General features: G+C 33.9%; 1 long non-coding RNA gene across 1 annotated transcript; it reads right to left on the reverse strand.

Moving 5' to 3' along the window:
• Nucleotides 1–4466: 4466 nt before the first annotated feature.
• LOC147840461 (uncharacterized) lies at nt 4467–9355 on the reverse strand. Its single transcript, XR_015512314.1, has 2 exons — nt 8117–9355; nt 4467–6682 (listed from the first exon to the last, which is right to left on the reverse strand). It is a non-coding gene; the product is annotated as an uncharacterized LOC147840461 (long non-coding RNA).
• Nucleotides 9356–9614: the final 259 nt, after the last annotated feature.

Consider the following 9614-nt stretch of genomic DNA (forward strand, 5'->3'; position numbering starts at 1 on the left):
CAGTACTGGGAAGGCTGGGCGATCATTCATTTATTCATTTTCTTTTCGGATTAGGCCCTTTATTAATCTGGGGTTGCCACAGCAGAATGAACCGCCAACATATCCAGCATATGTTTTACACAGCGGATGCCCTTCAAGCTGCAACCCAGTACTTGGAAGGCTGGGCGATCATTCATTTATTCATTTTCTTTTTGGGTTAGACCCTTTATTAACATAGGGTTACCACAGCGGAATGAACCGCCAACTTATCCAGCTTATGTTTTACACAGCAGATGCCCTTCCAGTTGCAACCAAGTACTGGGAAACACCTGTTCACTTCCATTCACACACATACACTATGGACAATTTAGCCTACTCAGTTCCCCTAAAGCGCATGTCTTTGGACCTGTGGGGAAAACCGGAGCACCCAGAGGAAACCCACGCCAACACGAGGAGAACATGCAAACCCAGGCGGGACTCAAACCAGCAACCTTCTTGTTGTAAGGCGACAGCACAACCCATATTTCTGCTCAGTAAAAAAAATGATAATTATAAGTTAAATCAAGGAAGCATGGTTAGAACTGTGGCCTTACAACAAGAAGGTTGTTGGTTCGATTCCCAGCCAGGCCAGTTGGCATTTCTATGTGGAGTTTGCATGTTTTCCCCACGTTTGCGTGGGTTTCCTCCGGGTGCTCCAGTTTCCTCCACAATCCAAACACGTGTGCTATAGGGGAATTGGATTAACTAAATTGGCCGTAGTGTATGAGTGTGTATGGGTGTTTCCCAGTACTGGGCATCCACTGTGTAAAATATATGCTAGAATAGTTGGTGGTTCATTCCACTGTGGCAACCTCTGATAAATACAGGGACTAAGCTGAAGGAGAATGAATGAATGAATGAATGAATGAATGAATGAATGAATGAATGAATGAATATTGTATGGTTCGATTTGTATGATTCTTTTACTGGATTTCAGCTGCTTTATTTTCATTTATTACTGAATCATATCATTTTTTTCTTCATAATAGTTTTATTTCGCTTGACGTTGTTAATCAATGATTTTAATTAATATGCTTTTATCATTTTTCCATTTAGTTTCATGATTCTTCTTTTTTTTTTTTTTTTAAAAAAACAGCATTTTACAGTGAATCATTTTTCGTGAATCATTTCAGATGGACTGTTTTAATTCATCAATTCACACAATTATTTTAATGCTCTTTTTAAATTTACATTTCATCAGATTACATTTCTTCTACAGCATTTAAGTGTGAATCATTTCACCGAATCAAATAGCAGTTATTTTGATTCACTACTTCTATTGTATCAAATACAGCATTTACCTTTGATTCATTTCAACGAATCACTCAAAACAAGCCTCTCAAATGTGAAGGGTTATTAATTTGACAGTTTTATGAATTAGTTAAACATATATAATGAACATATGTAATTAATTTACACTTTACTCATTTATGGATCAGTTAAAAGTGTTTCAATTAATTGAATCACACTAAAAAAATCTACGTTCAATTTCAATTAATTACATACTATAATTAAAACAAGGCTCTGAAATGTGGATGATTTATAAATTATGACTGATTATGAATTAGTTCATTTATTTTTCTGTATTTTCAAAGATTTTATCATCAAATCATTTTAATTAATTGAACCACACACAATATTTTAATGTACTTTTCAATTTAAGTTTCATAAAGAGTGCATATTTAGACTCGTTTCATAAGCATTTTTTTAAATATTAAAATAGCATTTAAGTTTGGTTAAATCTTTTGTGTGAATCAGTTCAGAATCAATTCATAATCCGAAAACAAAGTTGAATTTAAATCATCATTGAAATATATCTCAAATTGTGAAGGTTTGATTGTTTTAATTGATTTACATTATTTGTCCTTTGCGATTTGCTTAATATTGTAAAAATATGGAGTAGTTTTATGATTTTTCTTCAGTGACACAAACAGAATCTCAGATTGATTCATTTCAGTGAATCACTTTAAACTGTACCTCCATTTCACTGCAGCATCTTGGTTTGATTCAATTAATCAGTTCGGAATCAAACTAAAACATAGATGAATCATAATTGAATCATTACTGAAATAAATAAGATAATATTTTAAGATGATTTCATAATTTGTCCTTCACATTTCCTTAAAATGATCTGAATATGGAGTAGTTTTATGATTTTTCATCAGTTACACAAACTAAATCTTAGATGGATTCTTTTCAGTGAATCGCTTCAAACTGTACCTCCATTTTCAAACACAGGAGTCTTTGAATCAAACAATTATTTTAATGTTTTATTTTTATTCAGTTTCTTAAATATTGTCATCAGAGTAGTTTCAAGACTTTTCTGCAGCATTTAAGTTTGATTCATTATTGTGAATCAATTCGGAGTCAAATTAAAACATGGATTAATCATAACTGAATCATTATGAATGAACAATTTCATAATTTGTCCATTGAATTTCCCAGATATTGTCTAACTATTGACTAGTTTCATGACTCTTCTTCAGTGACACAAAAAGCATATCAGTTTGATTCATTTATGTGAATCACTTCAAACTATTCACACAAATGAACTGATTCAAAAGTTATAGATAAATATATGACTGTGAATCATCCAATTACTCTAATGCACGTATTCTTTATTTCCCTATTAAGTTTGTTAAGTGTTGCATTCTTAAAACTAGTTTCAGGAATGATTCATCTCCTGCATTTGATTCGATTCATTTCAGCGGATCACTTTAAACTATACCTTTATTTTCAAATACAGGAGCCTGTGACTCAAACAATTATGTGAATGTTTTCTTTTTAATTTAGTTTCCTAATTATTGCAGACAGACTAGTTTTAAGATTTTTCTACAGCATATAAGTTTGATTCATTTTTGTCAATCAGTTCAGAATCAAATTAAAACATGGATCATTCATAACTGAATCATTATGAATGAACGTTTCATAATTTGTCCATTTCACAGATATTTTCTAAATATTGACTCTTTTCATGACTTTTCAAAGTCTAAAACAAATATATATATATATATATATATATATATATATATATATATATATATATATATATATATATATATATATATATATATATATATATATATATATATATTGCAAATCATCTAATTACTCTAATGCACATATGTATTTTTATAATTTTCCCATAAAATTTTTTTAAATGTTGTGTTTTCAGGAATCATCTGCTTCAATTGATTTGATTCATTCCAGTGAATCACTTGAAATTATACCATTATTTTTAAATACAGGAGACTGTGAACCAAACAATTATTTTAATGTTTTCTTTTTAATTTGCTTTCCTAAATATTGTCATCAGACTAGTTTTAAGATTTTTCTACAGCATTTGAGTTTGATTCATTTTTGCGAATCAGTTTGTAATCAACCTAAAACAAGGATAAATCATTACTGAATCATCACTAAAATATATTTAAGATTATTTTAAGGTGATTTCATAGTTTGTCTTTTACATTTCCTTAATATTGTTTAAATATCAACTAGTTTTATGATTTATTATTTAGTGACACAACCAGAATCTCAGATTGATTTGTTTCAGTGAATCACTTCAAATTTATTTACATAAATGAACTGATTCAAAAGCTTTAAACATAGATAATTATGACTGTGACTCATTTAATTACTCTAATGCGAATTATTTGACTTATTTGATTCGATTCATTCATTTTAGTGAATCACTTCAAACTATACCTTTATTTAGAATTCCAGGAGTCTCTGAATCACACAATTATTTTAATGATTCCTTTTTAATTATTTTTCCTAAATATTGTCATCAGACTAGTTGTAAGAGCGGTTAGGTTTGATTCATTTTTGTGAATCATTTCAGAATCAAATTAGAACATGGATGAATCATAAATGAAATTCGTCAGAGATGTTTCATCCATGTTCTAAATTGATTCTGAACTGACTTACAAAAATGAATCAGTTCATAATCAACTGAATGACTGATTCTTCTTCAGTGTACACAAAGACTTTGATTCATTTCTGTGAATCACTTCAAACTTATTCACATCAAAGAACTGATTTACAGGTCTAAAGCTAGTTTCAGGAGTCATTTGCATTTGAATGCATTTGAATTCAATTCATTTCAGTGAATCAAATAGGATAAATCATTGCAAGCCTCCAAAACAAATATATACATTCGCACCCTCGCTCACTCAGAAATAATAATTAGATGCTTTTTAACATTGTTTTAATAGAAATATCTTGTTTTCTGTTGCTGTTTATCACAATACTGTTAAACTTGATCCATATAAATGAAAATGATTCAATGATTCAGCTGTGAAAAACAAACCTCAGCACAGAAGGTGTGAAATTACTTCTTGTCGTTGTTTCATTTAGATTTTTTTAATCGCCCAGCTCTATCGGTCCACACATTGCTGGTGAATGTGAAGTAATGATGGTGAAATGAGTCTTTACTGGATGAATGTTCATTAATCTCCTTCTTTTCTCTAATTTGTATGGATTTAATGAAAGACTCGTTCTTGTTTTGGTTCATTTATTTTGCTCAGGTGTTTCTGTACAGGATTTGATTGCAGTTATCTGCACTATTCACTGCGGCAGTGCTGATCATTGTTCATTTTAACGTCTTCTGTCTCTCATTGTTGAATATTTTCAAATACTGGTGAAGATCTGTGCGATTTCTACATTTAAATTGAGTGCACAAACGCTCCCGGTGTCTGCTTTTTCATTTTCTGCATTTCCAGCAGCCCACATTAGCTGATAAAACCTGTTATTAATCTTCGACCTGCGGTAAGTGCCACTTACAGCATCCAAATACTGCACTTGATTCAGGGTTTTTGGGATGAACACTGTGCACTTTGATCTCCTGTTAGTTTTTATAAAGCATTAGAGGAATAAATCCCAGATTAGCAACCACTGTTATTAGTTCTTTGCAGTACTATCGTTGGAATATATACAGCTGAAGTCAGAAATATGAGCCCCTGTGTACATTTCTATTTAATGGAGAGAAGATTTTCTAAACACATTTCTAATCATAATAGTTTTAATAACTCATTTCTAATAACTGGTTTATTTTATCTTTGCCATGATGACAGTAAATAATATTAGACTAGATATTCTACAAGACACTAGCTTAAAGTGACATTTAAAGGCTTAAAGGGCCATGAAACCCCCTCGTTTCAGCAGGGTGTTTTCACACCTCTACTTTGGAAAAAGTCAGAAAAGTGGGCGTGTCCAGCTCTGTTTAGGGGGGAGTGTAGGAGGAAGAAAAGTGGGAGGGTGTGGGAGTGTCTATTTGGGCACGCGCGAGTTTCAGAATCAAAATACACACACACACACACAGGAGAAAGTGATAGTGTTTAACCTACATGGACATCTGTAGTCGAATTATTTGCCAAATTATTAAATGGTGGACTTTAACTGCAGTTTGGCTCTTTCATTCAGGGAATTCAGTCATGTCCCTCGCGACAAACGAGATATTTGATTCGAGGAACTGCTGTAAGCGTGTATTTTTCATGCAATGTTTGATACCGCACGGCAAATGAGAGAAAAAAAACCCTCCGCATTTCCCGGAAACTTAGATGCACACGGCAGCTAGCGTCAGAAAGCCGCGTGTGTTATTCCGGTCACTAAATGCGGTGAAAATCCTACACGAGGTTAAAGTTTGGTTGTGGTGCTAACATGTTTACACGGTGCAATAGTTAGTTCGATACGAACAAACTGAATAAACAAAGAGCACTGGTCGCTCACTTACCAAATCTGTAGAGACCAGCCTGATCTCACGAGAAAACGTAAGTATTTTACGTTTTGCCAGTTTAGTGGCTAATTCGTACGAATTCGTATGAATTCGCGAATTAACAGGACAGTCACCAGCAACTAGAGCCGCATCTTTATTAAGAGTAGACTAAAGTGAATCCGGATCTCAGCGTTTGCAGATGAGAACAGCTCTCAGGTAAACAATAATCCTCCTTAGACACGTAAGTTATTGTTGTCGAGCGTCACGTACACTGTTAATCCACACGTGACTCCAGCTGAGCTCTCACAGAGAGAAAATGAAAACGAAACTTAACTGCAGCAAACTATAAAAGCAACACTTCACACTTGTTTTGCCAACACAACGTGGCGTCTCTGTGGTGTAAACACGGTGACACTAATGAATATTAATGAAGTTGCACAATAGAGCGCGCTGATTGGTTTAAACCAAGCTTTACTCATGCATTAATGCATCACACTGTAAGACGTAATAAGACTCACTCTGGCACAGACGTCCAGTCTGCACGCTGGAATACACGCTATTATGTCATAGCCGTGACGCAGCTTCAAAAATTCGTTTCAAACCGGAAGTACGAATTTGCTTGAAATAACGCAAAAACAACCAATTTACACTTTTTAGTGAAATATAGGTGTCCTAATAGTGTTTTTAGCAGTGTGGGACACATATACGACTGTCAACAGCTCAAAAAGTGTGTTTTGGTGTTTCGTGACCCTTTAACTAGGTTAACTAGGCAGGTTAGGGTAATCAGGCAAGTCATTGTATAACAGTTGTTTGTTCTAGAGACAATCCAAAACAAATATTGTAATAACCTTTATTTAACCAGGTAAGTCAATTGAGAACCAGTTCTCATTTACAATGATGACCTGGCCAAGAGGCAACATGAAAAGCAGATTCAGTACAAAGCACTAGGGACTAGGGATGGGAAGATTAACCGATATGTATCGATACGCGGTCATGCGCGTGCACGATGCGAGTGCATCGGTAGAGCAGCAGAGGATGAATGAAATTTTGGAAGCAAATCGAGATGCATCGGTTTTTGCGAGATGCATCGGTTTTTCCGAGATACAGCTTATATTTTTAATATAGAATGTATTTTTTATTTATTAACAAGTGTTGTTAACCTGTTTTTGGCGCATAATTTAATCGACCTACATAAAGTAAGCCTTAGCAACGGATTTGCGGATGTGCACACACTACAACTCAGTGTATCAGGTGTGCGGATGAAGCTAGTGGAGCGCCCTCAGAAAGCGCGAGAAGCAAAACAAACATTTTATTCCCCACTGAGTTTTAAATCTAAAGTATGGCAAGCAACATTATGGATTTAAGGATGGACGACATGACAGGACAGATGCAATCTGCAAAATGTGCCGCGCATCTGTAAAATACGCGGGCAGTACGACTAATCTGATATCTCACATGAAGCGGCGCCACGGTGTTGTTGTGAAAGCATCTTCCAGTGTTTCTGCATCGCCGGCTTTCGCACTGCTTCAACCAGCTCCAAAAGTGGTGAGAAAAGCATTGCAAGTTTTTTCTCCATGCGCAACAGTTCTGCTCGCTCTACGCCAATAACGAATGCTATTGCATTGTTCATCTGCAAAGATATTCAGCCTAGTGTCACGGAGAACAAAGGTTTTAAACACCTCCTCCTGTTAATTTTTATTTAATTATAATAATATTAATAATAATAATGATAAAAATAATTGGGTGTCACGGTGGCACAGTGGGTAGTTTGACCACCTCACAGCAAGAAGATTGCTGGTTTGTTATATTTTTATTAGCCTGTTGTTTACAGTGACAGTGATGTTTCAAAGCAGCATAACACTGCTAGTTCACGACCTTAAGTTTTGAATATTCAGTGGCAAAATATATCTTTGTAAAACTTGTTTTCATAGTTGAAAAGTTAAATCACAATTCTTGTTGTGCAATGCTAAATTTATTTATGTTGAAAGAGTGCAAATATATACATTTATAATATATATTGCTCTTATACATTCTGTTTATCTTGAAAATACTTAAATAATATGTGCTATATTATCTAAAATGGCCCTCTACTGTAAACTGACACTCTGGCTCTGAGAGAAAAGCCAGTTTGTAAAAAAAGTCTTGGTTTTGCTTGGTTTATAAATAATCAAACTCATTCAATGGCACAGCATCCTCTTTCACATCATCTCATAAACTTGATCTAATTAGTTAGTGCTGAAATATCGCATCGTATCGTGATATGGGTGTGAATCGTATCGTGTTGCATCGCAATATGTCACAAATGTATCGCTAATATATCGGATCGTATTCTTTGTATCGAGATACGTATCGGATCGGCATTATAGCTTAGATGCCCAACCCTACTAGGGACACAATAACAACACAAATGCAGATAATAGCATATAAAACCAACAACAACAAAAAATAAAAATAAAAACAAGCACAGTGATCTTGAACTATTGACTGCATAGAATTTTTAAAAGATGATAGCGGAATGAAAGTGCTGAGCTTTAAGGTCTGATGATTCCAAGCATCAGCAGCAGAAAACTGAAAAGAGTAGCGACCAAATGAAGTGCGAACTTTGGGTATGCAAAGGTTAATGAAGTTACTAGAGCGCAGATTTCGGCATGTTTCCTGAATGTTAAGAAGTGACTGTAAATATTGTGGAGTTTTTCTAATAAGAGTTTTGTAAACGAACAGAAACCAATGAATTTGTCGACGTGATTGAAGAGAGGGCCAATTCAGTGAAGAATACAGTTGACAGTGATGAGTATTAAATGGTGCACCAGTAACAAAACCAATTGCTGCATGATAATCAACATCCAGTTTGTGAAGAAGAGTTTTTGAAGCTGATCTGTAAATTAAATCCCCATAATCCAGAATTGGTAATACTGTTCATTTGACCAAATGCTGCTTTGAAGAGTGAGGAAAGGAAGATTTGTTCCTGTAAAGAAAACCAATGCGGGCCTTAATCTTTTTGAGCAGTTCATTTATGTGAGTTTTCAAACTTAATATTACTTAAGGGGGCTAATAATATTGACCTTAAATGTGTTTTAAAAAATGTAAAACTATTTTATAACTATTTATTCTAGCCGAAATAAAACAAATAAGACCTTCTCCAGAAGAAAAAATATTATAGGAAATACTCTGGATAAATTCCTGAACCTGTTAAGGGGAAGGGCTACCCCTCGAAAGAGAGATTTTTCAGGACCAGACCCAAAACCAAGGGGTAAGAAAATTAGTATTTTTTGTCATTATTACGAATTTTTACAACAAACAAGCACGTGTTTTAATATATTCATAATCACGTTCGTGATTTAAAACAACACGAGAAAAACGGGTGGGTTGACAGGTCTTGAGGTGATCATTGGAGATATATCCAGCTGCAGAACCGCAGAACCACACACGTTCTAGGCACACACAATCTAGGACGCACGATTTAGGCTAACCATATATGATAACTAACTAACTAACTAACTAACTCTTTAGCATTATCGCCACCTATTGAATTTCACAAGTATGGTTTCCCATTTCAGTCATTATTATTAGTATATCGTAACGATCATTTTAACATCTCTGCAGTTTCTGAACTCAAATTATGTCAATAAAAATAATTGGTTAAAGACATTTATGACTTTATTCATGTGTCCTCATAAACAAAGAAAACATAACAGACTGTCTAATTGTAGGATTAAGTGCAATAAACTAATTCAGAATCTTAACATTAAAGCAAATTAGCCTACTGTAGTTAATCATTTAAACTATATATCCATATATATATACTATATATATAGTATATACTATAAATATATATAGTTATAAACTGTTTGTCTTAACTGATTATCTGATTATAATTATAAGT

The sequence above is a fragment of the Danio rerio genome, chromosome 16 (assembly GCF_052040795.2).
Source record: "Danio rerio strain M-AB ecotype USA chromosome 16, GRCz13ab, whole genome shotgun sequence".
Classification (NCBI taxonomy): domain Eukaryota; kingdom Metazoa; phylum Chordata; class Actinopteri; order Cypriniformes; family Danionidae; genus Danio; species Danio rerio.